The sequence below is a fragment of the Limulus polyphemus genome, unplaced genomic scaffold (genome assembly GCF_000517525.1).
Source record: "Limulus polyphemus unplaced genomic scaffold, Limulus_polyphemus-2.1.2 Scaffold1945, whole genome shotgun sequence".
Classification (NCBI taxonomy): domain Eukaryota; kingdom Metazoa; phylum Arthropoda; class Merostomata; order Xiphosura; family Limulidae; genus Limulus; species Limulus polyphemus.
In genome coordinates, this window is record NW_013667555.1 from 97354 (window position 1) to 122543 (window position 25190).

Genomic DNA, 25190 nt, shown 5'->3' on the forward strand with positions numbered 1-25190 from the left:
TTATTTATTGAACACGTCTACCTCTATATATATATATATATATATATATTGTCTGAAGGCATTTTAACTATATATATGCAAGAAATACAGTATTGTTTTCCATTCGCCAGTAAAACGATAATAAGTGAGAACAAATCTGTCGTAAAGTTGTAACGGCAATATTAGCTTCTGTGATACAAAAAATGATGTAACAAACAAGATATATTCCACAGTCGACTGAACATCCGCGTGCATTCTATTACGTCAGAACAATATCGATCGGCCCATCAAGAAACACAACAACGAAGGAAACACCCACCGCATTCACTCACTCGAGTTTTGTTAAACATGACATTATTTATGAAAGCAAGATGTAATTTATGCTTACAAGTTTAAAACTGAAATTTAGTCCTCTTTTCTTTCAGATTTTAAAACTTATAATATTCATTATATTGTTTGAAAAAATATCACTGGTAAGTCATACATATTTTATTGAAGCATATTTATGTACTGAAGTGTTGTTCGGTGTCTTTTTTTTATATAAGGCTTTCTTAAGTGAAACTTTAATTTAAAGAGAAGAAATACTTTCTGCATTTACTTTATATACACGAGCATATTGGCATAGGATATCTTGCTCTCACAGTTAATCCACAAAGTATAAGCAAACTTCGAATATAAAAATGGATTTTAACTGACGATGACGGTAGAAAATGTATCTGTAAAGAAGAGTTACAAATTATATTCTGGGTATGCTTTGAAAGCTAATAAATCAAAAGGTCTACAGAGTTTTTATTTTTTAATCGTTCTGACGGAGACTATGACACCGCATTCTAAATATCTGGTGAATAAACCCTGACTTTTTTAAAATTACGGTAGAGTTTGTAACATTTCAAAGTTCTCCTAAAATTAACTCAGTGAAAAAAAAGCTAGCTAGAATATCCTCAACAGGTAAAATTCAAATCTTCAGGAAGTGCCTTAGTAAAAAATGCTAGGTGACCTTTGCTCTCAACGAAAAAGCTAACATAAAATTTAGCATGTTAATCACTAACTACAAAAAAAAAAACTTATTCCCTTTGTCACTCTGTCGAGAACGCTTTCACGCTTCCTTTTTTTGTAATGCTCAACAATATACATCGTCGCTTAGCAACAAAACTATCACTTGCTTGTTCTTAGAACAACTATGGTGTTTATGTTGAATGTTTATATTAGAAAGGTTTGTTTTCATCTTTATTTTTTTACTTTGGTGATATAACAGCAAAATAGTTTAATTCAGAAGTTTTATGAAATTGAGTTGTAGTCAAAAGCAAAATAAAATTTACCAAGTAATGTTTCAACTAAGCCTTACGTTACATTTACGTATTAAATTAGACTACAGATAGGTCTACTGTTACTAACGTTACAGAGTCCGTGTTTAAAAAGTTTTAAGTGGTGAATAAATGTTAATTAATAAATATTATTTTGGTATTTTAACACATATATTACCTACTTGGCCTTAAAAACATAAAGAAATATAAAAGTTTGTTACTACCAAATAACTTTTATACTTTGCACAGTCGAAAGAGTTGAAAATTTGTGTCGGAATGTCCGCACTATGTTTTCTATTTCCTGACCTAGAATTCAATGAAAAGGCTCAATTAAGTCTTTCAGAGTGTACACTTACTTTTGTTCACGATAACATTTCATTTTTCTGCGTAGTTTCTACTAAAAATGTGGTGATTAAAGAATTACTTCGAGACTGATGAAATAAGGAGTAGGTGCATTTTGGAGGTGCAGACAAATTCGTTTTAGTTAAGTTATATAGTTTTCGTTAATCATTCAACAATGATTTCCAGTCATTTTTGATGGGCTATTATACTAGTCATATATATATTTTTAAGTCAAGTTTCATCTCCGTCATTTAGAATTAAAATATGGCATTATGAATTGTTCTATTTTACAATCATATAGCGTTTACATATATTTCATTAGGTTATCACAGTGACAGTCTACGATCACAGTGATGTATTTCAGAGAGATAAGTAGTAAAGTGAATGTATGATTCGAATAAAATGATAATAAGAAGAAACACAAATACCCGTAAAGGAAAAGTAGGTCTGTCATAAAGTTCCAAAAACAGAGTTTGAGGTTCAAAAACTTCAAGAGGAGTCTGTAAACCAATTCAAAATTATACCCTCGATTTTCTCTTATCATATTAAGAGTGAAAAAAAAACATTTGATCTTGATTACTTTCCATTCAGTGTTTGTTACACACGCATTCTTAAGAAACAGAAAATGCCGACGGAGAAAATAAATAAATAATTATATTCGTTGACTGTCCAAGCACTAACAAAAATTCTTAAACATATTATGGACTTCAAGAAATATATATTACATTGATAATGATGAGATGAAAACGTGGTTACTACCTAAGCATTAAATGTTCCTTGACCCTCAAAAAATATATGTGAACGGCGAAGAAATAAAAGTTTTGTTTATTTACTGTCTGTCTAAGCTTCATCCGTTTCATAGGCACAAATTATGAGCTTTAAAAAATAAATATTATGTTTTCAGTGGGACAAAAAATTTTATATCGATTTACAGTTTATTCTCTAATTGTGAAATATCAATATTAATTATTTTGTGATGATTACAAGGTTATTCTCTTAGGTTTTGAGACCTGAATTATCGATATCGGATATTCTGTGAAGGTTATGCTGTTGTAACCCTGTTTTGGGTACATTTCTTTTATAACATATGTGGCTATAAAAATAAGACCTTGGTACCTGCTAACCCTAACTGTTCTTAGGAAAAGCTACTTCATGTAAAACATAACATAGATAGAGTACCAATAATATGTTCTTAACTATTCCTTTAAAATACAAGTAGGATAACTTTATTGTCACGATAAAGCAATAATTAAAAACTAATCAAAAATCACTTCTTATCTTTGCTTTAGTACAATATTATCATAACAGTGCGTTTGTGTAGTTTGAACAAAATCTTATAATAAGGTACCTCCACAACCCATTGGAATGGTTCTACTGGGTGGACATGCTTTATAAAAACTGTCCTTTCTATTATGAATAACTTGCTGATAATTCTTTGAAATCATTTCCTTATTCTAAACGAATAAAAAAAAATAAAATGGAAATTGTAAGAGAAAAATTATGTGTAGCTAAATATTACAATCAAAAGTTGACCGTCAATAAAAGTCCCAAGGTAGTTATATTACAGTGTTGTTGGGTCTTTTCACAAAAATAGTTTTCTCTAGAATTAGCCCCCCAGTGGCACAGCGGTATGTCTGCGGACTTACAGCGCTAGAATCAGGGTTTCAATACCCGTGATGGGCAGAGCACAGATAGCCTATTGTATTGATTTGTGCTTAACTTCAAAGAAACAAACTCTAGAACTATTAAATTCAGAACAAATAAACTTTAACTATTACGGAAAAATTAAAGATAGAGCAGTTAATGACGTCATCCATGCTTACAATGAAGGATGCGAGAAAACCCATTTCTTTGTCATCTTTTATTGTAAACAAACTTAACACTTTTTCATGAAGCATCAAAGCGATGAAGGTGACTACAATCAACACTTATTATTCTGATGTGTTCAAAGTCATAAAGACTTTCAAATAGATACTTTCTGTGTTATCTTCGATAAAAACAAAGCTACAGTAGTAACACACATATCAAATAAGTAATTCGTAACAATTCAGTGTAAAATAATCCCGTCAATATCTAATAGTATAGTAAAAGAAACTATCTGGAAGTTATCACTTGACCAGTTTTATCTCTATAGTCCCAATCCTGTGATCCACTATAATGTTTTAAGATAATCAATAACAAATCTTATTCCTTAATAGTGGTTTACGAATACTTTAGTAATGGAAGGTCACTAGTTTTAAACTCTATGATCTTCTATATAACCCAAATCCTGTGATCCATTATAATATTTTAAGATAATCAATAACAAATCTTATTCCTTAATAGTGGTTTACGAATACTTTAGTAATGGAAGGTCGCTAGTTTTAAACTCTATGATCTTCTATATAACCCAAATCCTGTGATCCATTATAATATTTTAAGATAATCAATAACAAATCTTATTCCTTAATAGTGGTTTACGAATACTTTAGTAATGGAAGGTCACTAGTTTTAAACTCTATGATCTTCTATATAACCCAAATCCTGTGATCCATTATAATATTTTAATGCAACCAATAATTAACGTTATTCCATACTACCTCTGTTAAAAGCTTTAGTAATGATGTGATCTAACATAATGTTTTGATAATAAATCTTATTTCTTAATACTGGTATAAAAAGTAATGACAAGTTATATTATTCTTTGTCACTAAAATAAAACATCAAAAGTTTTTGTTTGAATTTATGCACAAAGCTACACAATGGGCTAACTGTGCTCTGCCCACAACGGGTATCGAAACCCTGTTTCTAGCCTTGTAAGTCCGCAGACATACAGCTGTGTCACTGGGGAGCCACATGAAAAAGTGAACACAAAGTTATTAAAACGTTCATATTGGTTATTAAACTTAAAATCAAAACAACTCTCAGAAGAAACAAACTCCTATTGACACAAAACAGACTGTAAGGTGAGTTTTTAAAATCTAAAGTATACGTTTACAGACACAGTTTATACTGATTACACAAAACATTGTTAAATACAAAAAAATTTCAGTACAGCATTTAATACTTTTTTTAAAAAAGATAATTTAATGTATATAATTTTCCCGAATTTTTCGTTACAGTTTTAAAGAAATGTTTCCATGATATTTTTGATACATTTTCAGATACCAAAAAAAGGAGTATAAGTGTCAATTTCACTTACTGTACTACATGTTTGGAGCTAAACTTCATCAACTCATTATAATTTAATAGTTAATTAGGTCACAGTTATGTAAAACTGTTATAAAGCTTCCCAACCTTTTCCAATATCATTTACTCCTACAAGTTTTCCATAACAGCTCACTTACCCCAGTTCGTAAATAGACAAAAAAGTACTAAATTAAAATGCAGAATTATTTAATATGACTTAAATATACACCAAACTACAACTACAATGAATACGACATAAAATAAATGTATTTATCATATTACAACTAGAATAAATAATAATAACTAATAACTTTTGCTCTTGAATTTGTTGTACAATTGATAGTACTCATTCAACTCATCATTTTGATCTCATTAACCCTTGGGTGAACCATTCATCCAGTTGAAAATCACTGGTATGGCAGACATACACTAGGTACTACGGTGGAGCTCACGATGTCGGAGCAGGCAAGTCGGGTTCGAATCTGTGCGATACCACAAAATATTACCCGCACTTTAAGCTGTGTGTGCATTATAAGAGTAACAGTCAACCCCTAAATGTGGATGGTAGGTGGTGCTGACTGATTTCCTTCCCTTAGAGAAGGCAGCTTTTGAAACTTTACCACAAATACAGAATACAAATATTTCTTTCAAGTTCTTTACATTTTGTGTACCTGAGGGTTTTGCTAAGTTTATTGTAGAAACCAAAAGAACCTGAAAAAACCAGAAGATTAAATACAAAAAAATAATAAAATAAATAAATAATAATGAAAAAGAAGAATACAGATTGGTGAACAAAGAGACTGTGTTACAATTAAAAGGGAGTTTCACAACACCTTTTTGACGTTTTCTAAAGAACACATTTCGATAGAAAACATCGTTAACAACCAGGGTACCCAACAGACAAATCAATGTATTTACGACTTTCCATATTCCTAGTAAGACCAGTATATTAAATTAGCTATATTATAAACTGGGTGAATTTTTATGCTTGAAATATTTAGGTAACTTATATTATCAATAACTTATGATCAAAATAACCTCGGAATTTCAAGAATTATGCATTTTAGGTAAAATAAAAAATGTCTTGAAAGTTCTCAAATTTATATGTTTATAAATATAACTAAATGTTTAGATCTTGTGCAGGTAGTCCCTGTGTAAAACCTACGTTAATATAGGCCGAATATTAGCTTTGCATTAAAAGCTCACTACATGTACTATAAGTACAACGAACGTAACACTGGTTGAAAACTACGGTACTCTGTCATTCCAAGATACGATATATAGTACACAATATGCTCTACGTACGACGAAGATAATATTTATTAGTGCTTCGTCACTGTTAGAAAGATTCATATTATTTAAGAAGGTAGATTTTAGTATGGCAAATTGTCATTTGACACATTAACGAATTCTTCTAAAATAACCTGCTTAGATTACAAGGTTAGTGATAACTAATGTTTCCCACTTCCAAAGTGGTTTCTTTTATACATATAGCACGCATATGTTGAAGTTTCTGCATTCTGAAGATATTTCATTGTCGGTCATACCTACAAGTTCATACTGCTAGTAGTACTACACAGTACTTTGCATGAATTAGAATTTCGGTGCTTATTGTATACCTTCAAATTAGCAGGATTTTAATAATTTTGTTTAATTAGCTACAAAATTCACACTTTTACCATAGCTTATTATGTAAACCATATTACAAATATCACACGGTTTACTTCCAAAGTTCACAGTTTAATGTTAAGAATGCATGCATTAAACCACTAGGTGTTTAATAAATGACTTTTAACAACTTATTCTTGATTGTACTTTCTAACACGGTTCGTTAATTTTAAATACTAAAAGTACATAAAAATATGTCAACATGTTAAATTATGATGATATGTTATAACATTCTTGAATTTAAAATAGAATGGTCAAGGGTAGTTTGATTGCAAATAGTTACATACTTAGTAGCGAATTCAAAATCATGAAAAATACTAACCATGAAAACTACACCGATACAAAAATTTTCCCATAAAAATCGTCAAAGTAATTAAATACATATTTTTAACATAATAGCACGTCTAATTAATGAAAGTTTCGGAAAAAGGCAACAATTTGGTAAGGTATAAATACCCTGGTTTTAATTTGTTTAAAAGACTGTTTGTCCTAACCGCAAACCACATGGATCTAGCACTGAATTTTACTGACATCATAGGTTAAAACATTGACCAGCCGCAACTAACACTAATATTATTAAAACTTTCATTCTATAATTAATAATATCTTATTTAACTAAGTAAAGTGGAATTAGGTTCACTTAATGATATTCTGATATAACCGGATAAATATTCATGTAATGTACAATTTCTATTCATAACTTTATAGACACAAGTAATTTGTACGATTTTTATATGAAGAGCCTCGATCAAAGCCGTTAGGGCTATTTTTATTCAATCTCTATTATCTAAAAGAAACGCTAGAATGTTTAGCATGCCTTACCTGATTTAACAGTGATTCCTTCCACTTGTAGGATAAAATCCTATTTTATGTCAAAACAATTTTCTGTAGGTTAGAAAAATGTAGGTGTCGAGCAGTAGGGTAAAACTCAGTTTTACATCTGAAAGCATGAAATATGTTTGAAATAATAGCGTGCTTACTTTTATTATAACTTGGAAGGCTGGGCGACAATTGTAAAGTTTAGCATAACACTATTAACAGGAAACGTTTCACAAGAATATTTGCAGACATCGCTAAGCCTAAAGCAGTCAACAACACAATCATAAATATAGCAGCCGAATACTGAGCACGTGGCGGATTTCTTATACAAATTGATTATTAATGTAATTATATTCAGAACATATCGATTTTTAATATGTAGGGAAAGCGAGTGGCCATTTGTAGGGTAAATCAACTAGACAAACGTGGAAGCACTAACCTTAAGCGCTTTAGACTCAAAACTCATCAATTCAGATACACCTTTTGGAACTTTACAGGATCAGTCTAAATAGATAACTTATAAATGACGACGACAATACATCATGATGCTGTACCGTTACAATGTAATATAACTGATGTTTCACACATATAGGCGTTGTTCAGATCATTCTCTGGTCTGGAACATATTCTTACACGCCTGGTAAAATATTTGTACAAAAAACTTACTTTTACACGAAGAGTGAGGAAATTATATTTCGGTTTCCTTTACACGTTATATCCAAATCTAACAGTGACGTCTGCTTATCCCGACAAAATTCTTCTGGTGTGTATTAATTACACGTTTAATATTTTAAAATATAAGCCACAGAGGGACTTTTTGGTTTGCTACAATTAAGGATAGGTATGAATAATACCGTAAGGAATGCATTTGATCACGAACTAACATCATGGTACCTGATGATGACAAAACCTTGTCGAAACGTTGTACATTTGCGGTTATGTTAAACTTATATTAAATTTTTTCTTCATTACCCATTCAAGCCGTCTCCAAGCATTATTAACATCAAATAATTAGGATGAAAAAATACATCGAAATTCCTCGGAAGTTTGGGGAAACTTAGGTTTAACAGATATGATAAGCACACATGGTACAAGGGACTTTTCTCCCATTAGTCTGAATGCACGTTTTTATTGGGTTCTGAATCAAAATTGGAAAATCCATTAAAAAGTAAAAACAGAAAAACTCCGCTATCAGCGCTCAACGTCTTTAGAGGTCCATGTGAAAAAGCGGAAATACATCGTTGGCTGCTCATTATTTCAGGTGAAAATATTATAACACATAAACATAACATATACCAAGAATATTAACAACATAAAATAATACACAGGCTTAAAATGATTTTTAGTCTAGAAAAACGAACAAAGCCAATAATGAGGTTCTTAAGAAAGCAAACCAATATCCATAAAAACTATCTATAAAATGAAGTTCAGCAGCCATTATACACCACATAAAAACTGGCACGACATTTACAAGGAAACATGTTGTAAATATAGCAGTTTCTATTCATATATTAAGGGAATGAAAAATAAACCTAATTAACATAATAAAAGATGTAAGTAATTCATACTAATTACGTTGCTTTAAGTAAGTTTAAAAAAAGTTTAAGTTGATGATGTTCATAAGATTCTGAGCATCACTTTTTTCAATGGCAATAATACTTTTAGCCTTTTTGTCTATATACTCTTAGTATATCTTGTGCTTAAAACATCATGACTAGACAGTAGAAGTTAAGAATGTTTACCATTATCTGGCAGAATGTCGCAGTTTTCTATACACCTAACAATTTAATTATGTATAATACCTTATCTTATTAATATCTAATACCTATGCTAATTTAGCTGTAAAATAGAATATCATACCCAAGTTTAGAATCTTTTTATCACTAAACCTTATTTCTAATATATATTATTTATCAATTTGTTGTATTTTTTAAAAAGATTAAATCGTTAATACTTGAATAACGTTAAAATAAATAAAAACCATTTTTAAAAATTATACACGAATATTAAATGTGTTTTCTCTAGCAACAAGGTTCGGATCCTCGTCACACCGAACATGCTCGCCCCTTTCAGTCGTGGGGGCGTTATAATGTGACGGTCAATCCCACTATTCGTTGGTAAAAGAGTAGCCCAAGAGTTGGCGGTGGGTGGTGATGACTAGCTGCCTTCCCTCTAGTCTTACACTGCTAAATTAGGGATGGCTAGCGCAGATAGCCCTCGTGTAGGTTTGCGCGAAATTCAAAAAACAAACAAACAAACTCTAGCAACAAAATATTTGTAAAAAATATGATTTGTAAGTCACAAGATAAGAATTACATAAATATTCAGCAAGCTTTTGCACCTGCCCAGTACAGCTCAATGTTGATTTGCGATTTGCAACGGGCGCAGATTCTGCTTCTTATTAGTTGTCGTTCAGAAATATCTTCGCCATAAAGATCAATGAAAAGGAAACACTAATACAGAAGTTAACAATATGTAAAGACATTTGACCTCACCTATTTTGTTCTTTCTATGTGTTAGCGCAGTCACATTTGAAACTTTCAGTCGAACTCAGCGGGAAAATTTAACCCTAATTTTCTTTGACCAGTTCACAATAAGGCTAAGAGTAAGAGAGCCTTTCGAGAGTAGACAGGAAGCATGGCGTTCCCTCCACATACACTCAAGCACATCGGCTATAATATGACGTACACATGAGATTTTATGCGCCATTTTAAACAAGCCAATCAGCTGCAGCAGTGGTTTAGGACGAGAGTATTATTGACGGAAATTCGTCTAAGAAGGTTGGGCACCTCGTGAGCAGCACGCTCAACATTCTTGTCTCCATAGTTGGCGAGTAGCCAACCAATAAAATGGTTTCATTCTTATAGTTCTGATGTGACGAAAAGGAAATTTCTCTTGCAGGAGGTACACCGGTTACCAGAACATTACAGGGAAAGGATGCTTCATCTATTAAGGCACTATGTTCCCGAGGTTATTCTTATTTATCTTTCTATTGACTCGATCGCTTTTAGCTAAACGAGAATATATATATATTGCCAAAATAACTGCAATAAATGATGGATTGAATGTTTCACGACAAATGAAAATATATGTATATTTTGCTAAAGTGGGAACCAGAAAGGTATTTTAACACCAACAAAAATTGTGTTTATTCATATCCGTAGAATGTATTTTCTTCATTCATCCGTGTCTTTCTCGAATTGTTTAATGTTAAGAAAATTAGCTGACCGACTGAGTTACAGAACAAGTCACAAGCTGAAGATGTGTTATTTTATTGTACCATGCGGTTTTTAGCTAACTAGAATTTGAAATATTATTTTGGCGTGCACGCTTAGCTACTTGAGTAACTGACAAGTATCATTTAAGAGCACAGTATCGAAGTATCCACTATACAAGTTAATGTTTAAAAAACACTCAAACATTTGCAAAGTCTATATAAATATATATATAGCCTTGGCAACACACACAACATACCAATATACTTGTTTAATACTAGATATAAACGACCTTATAACACCGAGATGTTGTTTTAAGATATTTCATTATAGCTAAATATATCTTCAAAATTATATTTTCAACCCTATCTTTTTGCGTTATCTATTATAAAACCAAAAATACTAAAAATTAGCAATTTTGAAACGGGAATCAAATTCGTCCAACTTGAATTCAAAATCTCTAATTCAACTATAAGGCTATACTTCAAGAATTATCCATAATTATATTTAACAGTGAAACCTCTCCAAACTACGATTTCATGAACTTGCAAGCTAAATACAGTAAAAAGGATATACAGTTCAGAATTATTAAAAGTCTCAAATATTCTGTATCCGCTTACTGAGTTGAGAACATAAACATCCAAGTAAGTTAATCATAATTATTTTTAATACTGGTTGATTGTTAAAACCGTGAGTTTTAAAAGATATTTAAAATTTATATCAGAGTCATCGCTAATACACAGAAAATAAACTAATATCATTGATAGTGATACATGAAATTAAGGGAACATCTTATTAGTTACAGGTAATCAATAATGTAATTTCTCGGGTGATTATTTTAATACTCAATCGATCGTTTCTTACATCCACACCCAAGTGTAACACAGTATAATTATAAAATACAGTTTTAATGATCACTTAAAAACTCTAGAAATAAATTTGTTGCTAAAAACTACGTTAATACACTTTCTGAAATTTTGATATACGACCATAACCATTAATCACAACTATAAAAACATTTTGTTTAACTATTAATTTCAATCTATTTTCTCAAATTAATTTCTAGAAGCCCAAATATCACTGGAATTACTAGCGTATATACTTTTTTAGCCTATCGTATTATAGGATAAAACTGGTATTTTATTATAGTACGTCATATATTTCGAGAATAAAGCACAGAAAAATAATATATAGTTCTACAAGTATGGTGGTGGAGTGTTCCACCCCCGTACTGCTTACTATTCGAACAAGCAACACAGCACGTCACACCTATTTTGGTTACATTCAGTTCATAAGTATCTGTTTACTTGAAATTGTAAAGATAGCAACTACAAAACATGAAATATTCATTTTCTGTTGTCATTAATCTTTTTTAATGTTTATGATCATTTTTTGTTCTAAAGTTTCCGCTATGATTTTAGTTTAGATTTTCTCTTGTCTTATTAAGCGCGCATATATCTATGTATATATACATATAGTTTTTTGAATCTGAACGATCAGTAAGGATTTTAGTTTATGTGAAAAATTGAATTTGTTATTAATGACTATAGCTTTAAAACTCCAGTAACTACCTTATCTATACTGGTTATTGTTATTTTGCTATTTACTTCATTTGTTATTAATGACTATGAGCTTTAAAACTCCAGTAATTACCTTATCTATACTGGTTATTGTTATTTTACTGTTTACTTCATTTGTTATTAATGACTATGAGCTTTAAAACTCCAGTAACTATCTTATCTACAGTTATTGTTATTTTCAAACTATATTGCAATTAAAATTTATTCAAACTTAAATTATTATAAAACAGAATTTGATTGATATATCACCTTTGTTGCTTATTCATTTCCATTAAGTCCTACAATTACTTCCCAAATATGACATTCCCTCTACGATGTCACCTCTAAAACAGAAAATGTTTTGACGGAGAGTTATACAGATTAGTTAAGTAGGGAGGATAACAAAATAAACATATATTACCCTTCAAATTTTAAACATAGTAATCTGTCATTCATAGTTGGATGCAAAGAAAGTATTAAATACAGTCAAATTTTACGTTACATAACTTTAAGCATCAAGCATTTTTCTCTTCATCCTGATTTATAACAATCCGTTTGTTCGTGAAGCACATAATTTCTTTTAAATAATTTCAGAAGTTCGTCTTAAGTAATCTTGACAACCCTGAAAACTGGATAAGTTTCAAGTGCTACTCCTTTTTATGCTAATCAAAAACGGGTTTATTATTGTTTTCGATCGAACGTTTAAATAAAGTTTGCAGTCGTGCCGTTTCTGAACTTCTTCTCTGAAGCCGAAAGACAGAGTTCAGAGAACTAACTCCCTCAAGAGGACATTTTATTAATATAGTACGGAATACGAGAACTGAGTAGGCTTCACTGTTGAGCGTCTTATTTCAGAGATATTATATATCAAAGTAAGATAGATCATCGATAATACTCAGCGCGAAGGTTCCTGCTCTCGTGTTGCAAAGTTTTTTTCAATAACTGATCAGAAACATCAATTTCTTTTTTCAACGTATGCATAACGAGAACGTGAATGTCATAAAAATGTGTATGTGAGGGTACATAATACGAAATGACTAAAAATTACGAATTTCAGTTGGTATAATAAACTGGATAATTGGCAAAAATACAATTCTATATTATGGTTAAAAGATATACAGCTCTTCATTTGAGGATAAATATTTTATGATAACTGGCAAAGTAACAAAGCATTCTGAATTCCTTTAACCTCTTCGTATCATAATAGAAGTCGAACAGTTATTAATTTTTGTTTGTTTGTAATTAAGCACAAAGCTACACAATGGGCTATCTGTGCTCTGCTCACCACGGGTATTGAAACCCGGGTTCTAGCGTTGTAAGTCCGCAGACATACCGCTGTGCCACTGGGATGGGGGCATTAATTTGTTGTTTGTTTTTTGAATAATAAAGAAAATTTACTGTATATATAGGGGATAAGTAACATTTACTACGACACATTTCATAACAATGATGGGAAAGTTTGATATATCTACGTAATTTTTATTGTTTGGAAATAGCAAACAAACTAGACAATTTCACCAAAATCCAAGACTATAATGCTATTAAATGCATTTCTCACTGATTGGTGCCATTAGTTGATTTGTTATGAGTTTCGCGCAAAGCTACACGAGGGCTACCTGCGCTAGCCGTCCCTAATTTAGCAGTGTAAGACTAGAGAGAAGATAGCTAGTCATCACCACCCACCGCCAACTCTTGGGCTACTATTTTACCAACTAATAGTGGGATTGACCGTTACATTATAACGCCCCCACGGTTGAAAGGGCGAGCATGTTTGATGTGAAGAGGATTCAAACCCGCGACCCGCAGATTACGAGTCGAGCGCCCTAACCACCTGGTCATGCCGGGTCATCGGTGCCATTAAACAATTAGTTTTCTGAATTATGTGAACATATGTTGACCCTTATACTTTTTTTCTTTAATAGTATCACGTTGCAACAAAAACTAATGTATACCATAAGAAACTGATTTGAGAAATGCATAAAAAAATATATGTTTATAGAGACAATTTGTTACATATTATTATTTAAACAAGGGTCCTCACTTTAAAAAAATCACAAGTAAAATCAGAACCTTGTTTATAGGGCATTTCTATATTTTTAAAGATATTATCCATCTAATAAGGCAGGAACAGGGGGATCCAGAACTAATGAACAAAAAGTTCAGTTAAGTTACGGCACAAACCAAAGACTGTTTGTTTATGTTACCTTTAGAACTGTTTTAAGAATTATTCAATATATAAACTTCTCAAGTGTGATAAAAATTATTTAGCAAACAAAGAGAAAAAAAAAGCGCGATTGTCTTGGCGATTCGGACAAGTTCAAAATAAATATTAAACTTAAAGTGAAATACCCGAAAGTGCTTTAACAACGTTAACTTCTCTCATTAAAGAACGGTTAAAACTTTATAATTTATTCTAGAAGAATGAGCTTCACATTGTTCTGCACTCAATAACGGCCTGGCAGATCACTAACTCATAAGTATGGTTAAAAACTTTATAATTTAATCTAGAAGAATGAGTTTCGCATTGTTCTGCACTCAATAACGGCCTGGCAGATCACTAACTCATAAGTATGGTTAAAAACTTTATAATTTAATCTAGAAGAATGAGCTTCACATTGTTCTGCACTCAATAACGGCCTGGCAGATCACTAACCCATAGGACGTCTTGTCTCTCCAAGAGTCAAATTTAAACTGAGAGAAGTCTATCAGTTCAGTATAACTCATCATTATTATATATCATCCTTATATAGCTGTCAAAAAAATGTAATTCAGAAAACAACAGAATAAAGCAAGGTACGTTATCCGTTTATGCTTGTTATTTAAAATACAATTTACATTCAGTCAGGCAGTACTTCTGAAACCAAAATATTAAATCGGAAAATTCCCCCTAACAAACAGATAGACGACTATATAATCTAAAAGTAAATAAACCTGTATTAACCCAGCAGTTACCTCTCTATAGACAAATAAATCTTGAGTATTAAATGACAATTACAATAACTACTGCAAAACAGGAGAAATGACCGATATTTTCTACATAAAAATGATATCCTTGTCAATCAATTAAAAGCTGTTGATTAAGACAGTTGAATACGGAAACTACTAATATGCAATTCAGAAACACTTATTAATTAGCCACTTTATCCATATTCACTTGAGAGAGAGAGAAAGCTAATTACACGATACGCTAAATTAACCATAAGTTTCTAAACCTCAATTAATAAAAGGCTCATATAGGCATAGCTTAAAGTTGCCTAACAGTATAATCTCTTAGTGGTATGTTACATTTATTGATCATTATTTATAAATACGTGCTTTAATTTAAAATAATCATAATCCTCCATACGTCTAAACAGCAATATTAATATCTTATTGTTCTATCAAATATTTTTCGTCAACATACTTTAATATATCATTTTAAAACGTAATTTATATTACATGTCAGTGCATTCTACAGTGTAAAACAAGTACTCTACTGAAATATCTTTAATTAATAACTGGTAATTACTACATAACAACACTTACGCGATCTAAAGTCTCACATATTCTTTGAGCCTTCGTCGATCTATTTGAATATATCTATTTGCTTTGTCTCCTGCGACCTAGAAATATTCTGGTTGCAATAAACATTGAACATTAAATACACACACACACATAGTTTTAATTAAGTGTACTTAAATTAACCATATAAACTTAGCTATTATTTGTTTGCATTTATTGACCCAATGTCTGAATACGTTACAAGCAATTATTCTCAGTGGAACCCCCCAAAAAAATATTAAACAAAAATTCAAAGTAGAATCTTGACATTAACATTGTAGATAGTTGTTTGTGCTATAATAATATATATTTGTAGTACATTTGTTGACCGAGTGTCTGAATATATTACAAGCAATTATTCTCAGTGGACCCCCCCCCCAAAAAAAATATTAAACAAAAATTCAAAGTAGAATCTTAACATTAACATTGTAGATATTTGTTTGTGCTATAATAATATATGTTTGTACTACATTCTTTATCTTAATTTTTTAGCTGCGCTCATAAATGAAGAGTACATAATAATTATCTCTAATATTCGTTATCAATTTGAGACTCACTACAATGAAGTACAAACATTACTTTGCTATAACCTTTTGTTTTGCACTAATGAAGTGTTCGTCGAAAACAGAAGTCATATCATTCCATACTACGCAAAAATAAAAAAATTCATATTGATATAACAATATTGTGTAGTAAATAACTCTGGTGGGGATGTCATTATTATAAAATTTTGTACTCAAAAGTTGCCTACTCATTCAAATTTGTGGTGGGCAGAGCATAGGTAGCCCAATATGTAGCTTTATGCTTAATTACAAAGAAACAATCATTCAAATTTTGATACATTTTTCTTTTAACCTGTTTAAAAAAAAGAAAGATTCTACGTACAAAATGGATCCTAGCACAACACCGTATGTAAACATGAGCCAAATAATCACTGAAAGTATGTGATTTTTTTCGAAAACGTTTTTTTTTAAAAAAAGAAGGATTCTACGTAGAAAATGGACCCTAGCACAACACCGTATGTAGACATGAGCCGAATAATCACTGAAAGTATGTGATTTTTTTCGAAAACGTTTTTTCCGTGAGATTTCATCATACACTTTCAGTCGTTATTCATGGTGTTGCGAAAAGTCTGGAACCATACGTGATTTGCAGCTTTTCTTAATTTCGTATACGTGACTGATTATGGTGCTGTCAAAGCATGAGAAGGTCGAGTTAATCCTGCTGTTAATCCAAACTTGTTTCTAATTACAAGGACAACACGTAGAACACGTTCTGTAAAATTCATTGAAACTTTGTACTGTCAGTTTCGGTTTGTGTTTTAGTGAACGCTCCTGAAGAAGCTGTAAAGCGAAACGTTGAGTGTCTAATTAAATAAATATCCCTAAAAATGTCGTTAAAATATCGACAAAAAAGAGATAAATTGTGATTATTAGCTTGTCCTTATAACTTTGAAACAGGTACCAAAGTCACAGAATTTCAGAAGCTATTTCATCAACACATAACAGCAAAAAACATTCTCAACAAACATATGAAAGATTAGTATTACGATATTCATACTTGATGTGCGACGTTAGATCTAAGCTAGATGTTCATTCGTTTAAGAGTGTAATATATATGATTATTTTACTTCCAAGTTGTTGAAGTAAAGATACAATCCTGGAAAAAAACACTACATTTGCATCACTTTAAGAACAATGAAGGGTGAAAAAAGGGTTTCAAGACATAAGAGACAAAAGAGTAAGAATTCTATTCAAAATTATTAATTATACTTTGCCTATTTTATAATCTTACAGAAGCTAATTTTTATATTCTGTCTGAAAGAAATGTAAAACAGTCCTTAAAAGCTACAAACATAATTATTATGAAACAAGTATAATTATAAGAACGTACTTTAAAAGAAAGATAAACCAGAGTAAAAAAGTGTTTGATGATTATATTGAAAACTCTGTAAGGGATTAAAACTTACAAATGAAGTTGTTCGCAGCATAAATTATCTTACAAGTAATCCAAATATAACCAATCTGCTCTCAATGATATAAGATGAATGGGAGTGATCTGAATCTAAATGTGAATTGAATATGAAAGTTTTGAAGTCCACATGAGGAGAAACATTTTCTAGCAATAGTGGCGGAGGGGGTGAGCTAGTTCCTGGACTGATGCTCAAGTCAACATATTCGTCTGGTTTGCTTTTCGCAGCTGGGCCCAAAATTTATATGTTCTTATGTGTGTGTATATGGAATATAACCTTAGGATGGTTTGCAATACTTATTTATATTTGTTTTATTTTATAACTTGTAAACAAAATATATAAACATCTAAGATATAATTTCAACAGTTTAAACTTGACACAAGCCCACATGTGTTAAAAAGATCACTATGGTAATTGCTTACCTATAGGTTTCGAAGATTTGAAATATTTTAGAATATTCTAAGAGTAATATAATAATGTTTCTAGCACGAGAACGAAAACTTATTGTAGAAGTATATTAGAGAGGTATGATCCTACACATTGTATGGAAAACTATGTCACACGTATGTTTTAAGACTCGCATATAATCTATATCAATTTAGATATCTACAGATGTATAGAAGGATTTTTGTTTGTGGTGCCACTCAATAGATGACGCAGGAGTTTGGTAACATACATAGATACTGACATACACGCTACGTCCATTATAGTAAGATATTATATACCCTTTTTTATCATGTTAATAAGTAGGTTTATCAAGTGTTGCACATATTTTTTAGATAAATTGTTTTATGTATATTCTATGTATAATGTTAGCTTTGACAAGGGTTACGGGATATATGTTTTGGAGGGTTTTATTCGTAATATGTTTAATTTTATTGTGAAAGTAAAAACTTCATATACAAATATTTCTTTTGTATTTACTCACCAACCTCTTGGTGGCTTATCAGTAAGTCTAGGGGCTTATAACACTAAAAAATTGGGTTTCGATACCCGCGGTGGGTGAAACACAGATAGCCCGTTGTGTAACTTTGTGCTTAACCACAAACCAGCAAATATCTTTTATATCTTAAAGGGTTCATATTATTCTTGTTGCTATTTTCTGGTATTTGGAAAGGGTTATATTTAATTGTGTTGTTAAAGGGGTTTATTGTTATGCTTTATTGTGATTTTGCTTGAATTATTGTTGTATTGTTATAGTTAATATTTGTAATCATTTCTTTATATTATCTGATGAGCAGATATTTACCGTTTTTTTATATATTTATGTTTGAGTTCATTATTGATCTATTTTGTTTACTGTATCTAATCTAATTGCATTGCGTTTTATATTTGAAGAGTTTTTATACATATACTTTATGATTTTGCACTATTGTAAATAAAGGATTTATTTCGCTGTGTGTATATATATTTTGTATTTTGTGCGTTTATCTAAAAAATGTATTTTCTGCGTTTTGTATTGATTATGTTATTATTTTTTCAAGAGCATTTGTTTTGTAATTTTCTATTCTTACATTCAGCCAGCTGTTAAAGTATTGGATGAGGGCACCTACCTGTGAGTCTTGTGAGCCTTGTGACTCGTTCAGTGTATTATCATGGTGAGCATCCAGTGCTGTTCTATTGAGTTTGTATTTCAGTTTCTAACTGAAGGCTGCAGTTGTGTTATATCGCATTATAATTTTTAAATTAGTGTTAAAACAATTTAGGTTAGCTTGAGTACAAGGCTAAGGTAAGGGCGATGGGGTTGTGATATACGAAACTCAATCTCCTTTAATGTATATTTCACATATACAAAATGTTAAATTTTTTCTAATTTTTGATTTTGGATATCCTAAATTCAGTCGAAAGCACGTGCTGAAGTGTTACTTTTATAACTGGTTATAATGAATAATAAAAATATATATCTATTGTCGTATGAGATAGTTATATTATATTCTACTCTACCTAGAGTAGATAGGACTGTTTGCAGCTGTCACATGGAACAGATAATTGGATTCTTGAGATCTAATTTTCTGATTGGTCAGCTACAGAAAGAAGATAAATTGTAAATGAGGTTTTATTATTTTTCACATAGATTTGCTTCTACTTTCTAGAACTCAAGTTGTGTTGTTAAAGACTGGTCCGTGTTTTAACGTTTCATCCTGTACTTTTTACTGATCTCGGCTCTTCTTTAAGTACAGCTGACTTTCCATTCAAATACAGTCGGTCCATAAAAAATTATCTTATAACTATCTGTATTACCCAACTGGAAAAAGCTAATAGACATTGTTGGAACTGAACCCTCGTGCTGTTGACAGCTACATGTGGTATCCATCCAGCAACAGTTTTGCAATGTCTTACTCATGCGAAGAAGCACTGGCCCCCTCTAAGTGACTTTTCATTGTGATAACATTGTGTAACACATCGAAAGTTATTCTAGCTCCCAATAAAATATTTTACTAGAAAAATTTACGTTAAATATATAAGGACATATCTGTAAATTAGGTCATCAAATCACCAAGAAAAAATTTTGATTCAGCTTCAATATAGATCCATTCATCAACTGTTACATAACAGCCGTGTGCCAAAATTAGTAAAATAAGAATCTTCTAGAATTGTATTGGATAAAAAGTTGAATTCCAATATAGAGAGCTAAACAAACGGTAGAATAACCAAAGACAAAAGGGCTGGGAATGTACTGGAAAAGACTATTAAATATTAAGTGTATATGACTAATCTAAAGTAAAGCAACTTTTACTGCAGAGGTAATTGTTAAACATCGGCTGAAATGAATGAAAAAAATTAAAAAAAGATAAACGAATCACCTTTAATTATCAGAAACTCAATTGTAGTCATCTTTTAAACTAGTTCTGTAGCACTGTAGGAAATATTATTTCTGTCGTACTATATATAATGGCAAATGTTAGTTCTGTAGCACTATATAATAGCAAACATTTAAATACATTCAAAGGCCAACAAAACGGAGAGGATAAGGTAACCTAGTGAGAAATTATCCTGAAGACAAACACTATTTTGTTTTGCTAAGACTGGCCAGCGGACATGAAGGAGAAATTACAACAACACCAGCGAGTTTTCTTCCTTGGCCTTCAGATAAAATAGATAAGATTCTAAAGAAAGCAAAACAAAGCTGTATTTGGGAACGATCTAATGAAGAATGAAAGTTTTTAACATAATACTACAAAATCGCTCACTTCAAATAAAAGTAGAAAAAGACCATAAAAATATTTCGAGCTTTTGCTCCATGTAATAACACAAGAACTGCACTTTTCGTTTATTCAATCCCGGTTTAAGTCTATTGATCAATATACTTTCCTTTATATGCATTCCTTTTCCCTGCTAGTCTTTGCGAGTATCTTAAATCGTCCTCTATTTATAGGTTCATTACACTTATTCAGCGCATGTTTCTTGAAGCTTGAAAATGACGTATATCTTAAATTTGTATGTTCTTGTATACGAACTGTTAAACCCTATTGGTGAAAGCTGTACAACCTGAAAAAAAAAACATTTAGGTCATTTATACTCATATACCACATTAAAAGCTTTGAAGAGACGTATTCGATCTTTATACCTAGAGAATTACTGTGATTTACATCCAAGTTTTAAAATACCTCTCAAGTCAAAATGAATGTATGCATAATGACATAACTTACGTAACTTGTTTCTAATCAAAATAGGAGAACTAAAAAATTTTTAGCAGCATTCCAGTTATTTTGTGTAAAAGGAACTTTATCGTTTAAATACTCTTGGATATCATTATGCGTAATGTGTTCAGAAAATGTATATTTGACAAAAGTTTCATACTTACTGGTTAATATATATATATGCTCAATGAATCAATACTTTGATAATATTTTTCTTTAAAACAAGGGTATAAAACCGTCAAAGTTGAAATATAAAGCGATGAAAGTTTTCTAATTAAAACTTTAAAAATTAAAAGTTACCATCTTTATCATGAATTAAAATGTCTAAGAATAGAAGTTAGTGGTTTGGTTAATTTTTTGGGGGGAACTTAATATTAGGATGCTTAATGTGTAGATAGTTTAAAAACTCTCTGCGTGTTGAGCTTCTCTGAAAATATCATCTAAATACCTTCTATAATATACTGGTTTATTCTTCAAGTCAAAATTATTCATGATAATACACGAACAGATTATTGAGTGATGGGGCTTATCTAGATCCCATAGCAACACCATCAGCTTGATCATATATATCATTATCAAATAGAAAATTAGATTCTTTAGAAGCAAAATTCATGAGTTTCTGAAACCCATGCTTAGGAATTCTCATTTCATGATCGTAATTTTCATTCAAAAGTTCAATTCATAAATGTATGTTCTGTATGTATACTCCATTCTTTTTAGTATTCAGATTTTTTATATCTTGAGAATACTCAAACTTTTCTTTGATAATATAATAATATCTACAATCCCCACTAATTCACGATTATATGTAAACAATATCTGTCTAACAGGACAACCATCTTTTTCAACCTTAGGAACTCTGAACATGATAACAGAATGAGAAACACTTGGTTTTATTTTATGATATTCATTTTCAGTCAATAAACTTTTCTTTTTTTCATTTCAGTAAATATCTTTGTAATTTACTTTCTTTTGTTTTAGAGTATATTTATCTAATTTGACAAATATATTTTTATCACTAAATATATCTAACTTTATTAACGCATTTTTAATTATATATCCACACCATTTCTTTTATAAAATTTTATAGTAAATATATTTTCATTATTACATAATCTTTTTTATGACTTGAAATTCCTCATTGTTTATATTAATAGTTTTTCGTCCAGAATTATAATCATTAAAATATGTTAAAGCTATATCACTCACTTGAGCTCTTACACTGTTAAAAAACTTAAGTTCGAAAAAGTGAACATTTCCTTAAAAATATTTTTTTCTATGAAATACTGCACGGAAAAAGTGTTCGGATTGTTTTCTTTAGTCATACGGAACTCATTGCATCAAAATGATTCAATGTACAGAACTCAATTTTTTTATACATTTTACTGATATAAACTGTAATGTTTTTTTATATATTAAAAGTGCTATTCTTTATTGAAAAAATAATAGTTTTTGTTAAGAACTCCAGTTTCACAGTACTACATTTAAAAATTACATTAATAAAGATATAATCAAACCTTCACGTACAATCCTAATGAAAGTCATGTTCTTGTTTTGAGGAGAATACTTTTAACTAAAATTGTGTTATATTATAAAGAAGTGGTTGTTGCACATACCGTAGTTATTTTCTTAATTGTCTGAATCTTGAATACCCAAAGTGTGAATTTTTTTTAAATCTTTTGAATGAGGTATGAATACTACGGTTAGTAATTAATAGCACAAGCCACAGCCCATAGGATGGCGATTCTGCTAGTATACATAATAAGATGTTCTTAGCCTATACTTACTTATAATCAAACATTCTTCATACAGAAATGACGTCTAAACACGTAATCGAGAAGATCAATATGCAAAATGAAAGTAACGGTTAAAAAAAAGAGATAAAATAAGTTAAAAATAAAACAATAAACATACAAATATTGCATACTGTACAAAAAAAGTGAAAAAATCCTACATTCCTAGAATTAGTTTAGAAAAAGAAGCTAAAGGTAAGTTATCGTATCTGAAAGACTAGTAATTTTTCTTCACACTTATTACATTTATTAGTTAGTGATCATACCATCTACCTCTTAGTGTTAGTCAACAGTCTTGCTTTCTTTAGTATTACATAGATATTCAAATATATACATAAAATACACTTCAGATTCATTTACTTGGTAATCATCTAACTCTCAAAATAATGAAATTCTTAGGTAATTCACGTAATCGTAAGTTTGATTCCAAATAATAATGGCATTTAGTGGTCATCAAGAGAAAACAAATTTCTAACTAGCTGATGTAGGAGCGTGTAATATATTCAACAATTCCATAGTACTTTTGTATTACCAAAAGCGACAAATGCTAATAAAACCATCAGGGCTATCACAGAATGAAAAACAATTTAATGTATGTGACTTATAATTCATATTACTCAATGTAGAGATATATGGCTATACAGACAAAATATCAAATGTGATTTCTGCAGATAGATATATAACATTTCAACTGGAGTCTCCACTTTCGGAATAAACATGAAATGATGTATATGCTTATTAGTTTTCATGCCATGGTGTATAATCACTTTCCATAGGACAACTACTTTGCCATTTCAATAAAACTTCAGTCCAATTAATGTTCAGAACGTATTCATCACAGTTCATTGCATCTGAAGAAGGAGGAGAAGAGCTAAAAGTAAGCTACATCCTCGCCAGAGGGATTCCAAAATCAGATAGTTACAGGAGTATACTTTGGGCTCACATCTGGTGGGATCACAGACTGAAAAACTAAAGCAAGGTTTTACTGGATTGGTTAGTTGAAAAGCGACTTACAAATAACCTACACGCCCACTCAAGACTCTCTTCTCAGCAAAAAAAGCTTGACTCGTTGGAGCTTCCTAAAACTACAGCAGTAATGACCACCAAACAACGTCTGGAGGCTAGAATTACTTCTTTGATGTTATAAACATCATTAGCATGATGACTTTAGACATAGAACTTGCTGGTAGAGCCCTAGCCAATATCCTGAAAGAATGCAATTGGTGGCTAATAACGAACTGGCAAAACTAGTGACTCGATGGTATGCCAACTGACGAAGGGAACAGATGAGGAAACAAGAAGCACCCAGAACTGCTGAAGAGCTTTGAAGGTTGAGAGCATAAACCAAGAAAAAGACCAACCCAAAAACAAATTAGTCACAGTGACTTGTTCATCCAAAAACTATATCCAACAGGACACCAGTTGACAGCATCACTGGATGATCTATTCAGGAACTGAAAGTAGACTTGCAACTTTAAAGTGTGCAGATAGCCCTAGTTCGGTTTCTGATATTGTTTTTTTCTCTCTGAATAATTTGGAAACTAACTTTCTATACTAATTTTTTCCGATTTCGTTGAATCCAACCACACAATTTGAAGGTGTCCTTTTTAATGTTTTCTCATTTCGTTTGAATCGCGATTTTCTATTTCTAAATATTTTCCATTTGAAGCGTATATATATATATATATTCCGTTGAGACGTTCTCAATTCCACTGGTGATTAATTGGATAGTGATATTTTGGATGAAGAGATCTCAGATTTTAGCTGTTTGGTGTAACATTATCTCTAAGAGACGTTTTCTATTTCGCTGGTGATCAGTTGGTTAGCGACGTTTCGGGCGAAGAGCTCTCAGATTTTAGCTGTTTGGATCCTAGAGTTCTTGGATATTCTGTCAACTTAATAATTTATTTAACGTTTTTACAGCAGTTTCTTACGCCACGTGTTTCTGAGATCCTTGTCTAATCTATTATTTGGCATTTCTTTATATTATACAGCTTTCGTTAATTTGTTTCAGTTTTGTTTTCCAGTTGGATAAACTGTTGATTAATTCTTTCATTCCAATATAATGTATTATTATTTCTTCTTTTCTAAACAACTTTTGCAGCAACTATTCTGTGTGTCATACAGAGTCTCAATTAACCTACCATTCTGACACTGTGACATTAAGCATATTGATATATTTGTATTTCT

At 31.0% G+C, this 25190-nt stretch overlaps 1 long non-coding RNA gene across 9 annotated transcripts in view; it reads right to left on the minus strand.

Moving 5' to 3' along the window:
• The window catches only part of LOC111087272, a 139935-nt gene that overhangs the window by 10660 nt on the left and 104085 nt on the right, over positions 1 to 25190 (minus strand). The window contains exons 1-2 of one of the 9 annotated variants that reach the window (XR_002611983.1): positions 9776 to 9946; positions 7284 to 7401 (exon numbers count right to left, since the gene is read on the minus strand). The exons of 7 other annotated variants lie outside the window; for them this stretch is intronic. This is a non-coding gene — a long non-coding RNA (uncharacterized LOC111087272). Of the gene's footprint in view, positions 1 to 7283; positions 7402 to 9775; positions 9947 to 25190 lie in introns of those variants that run through there. One more of the 9 variants, XR_002611978.1, reaches the window with a different exon arrangement.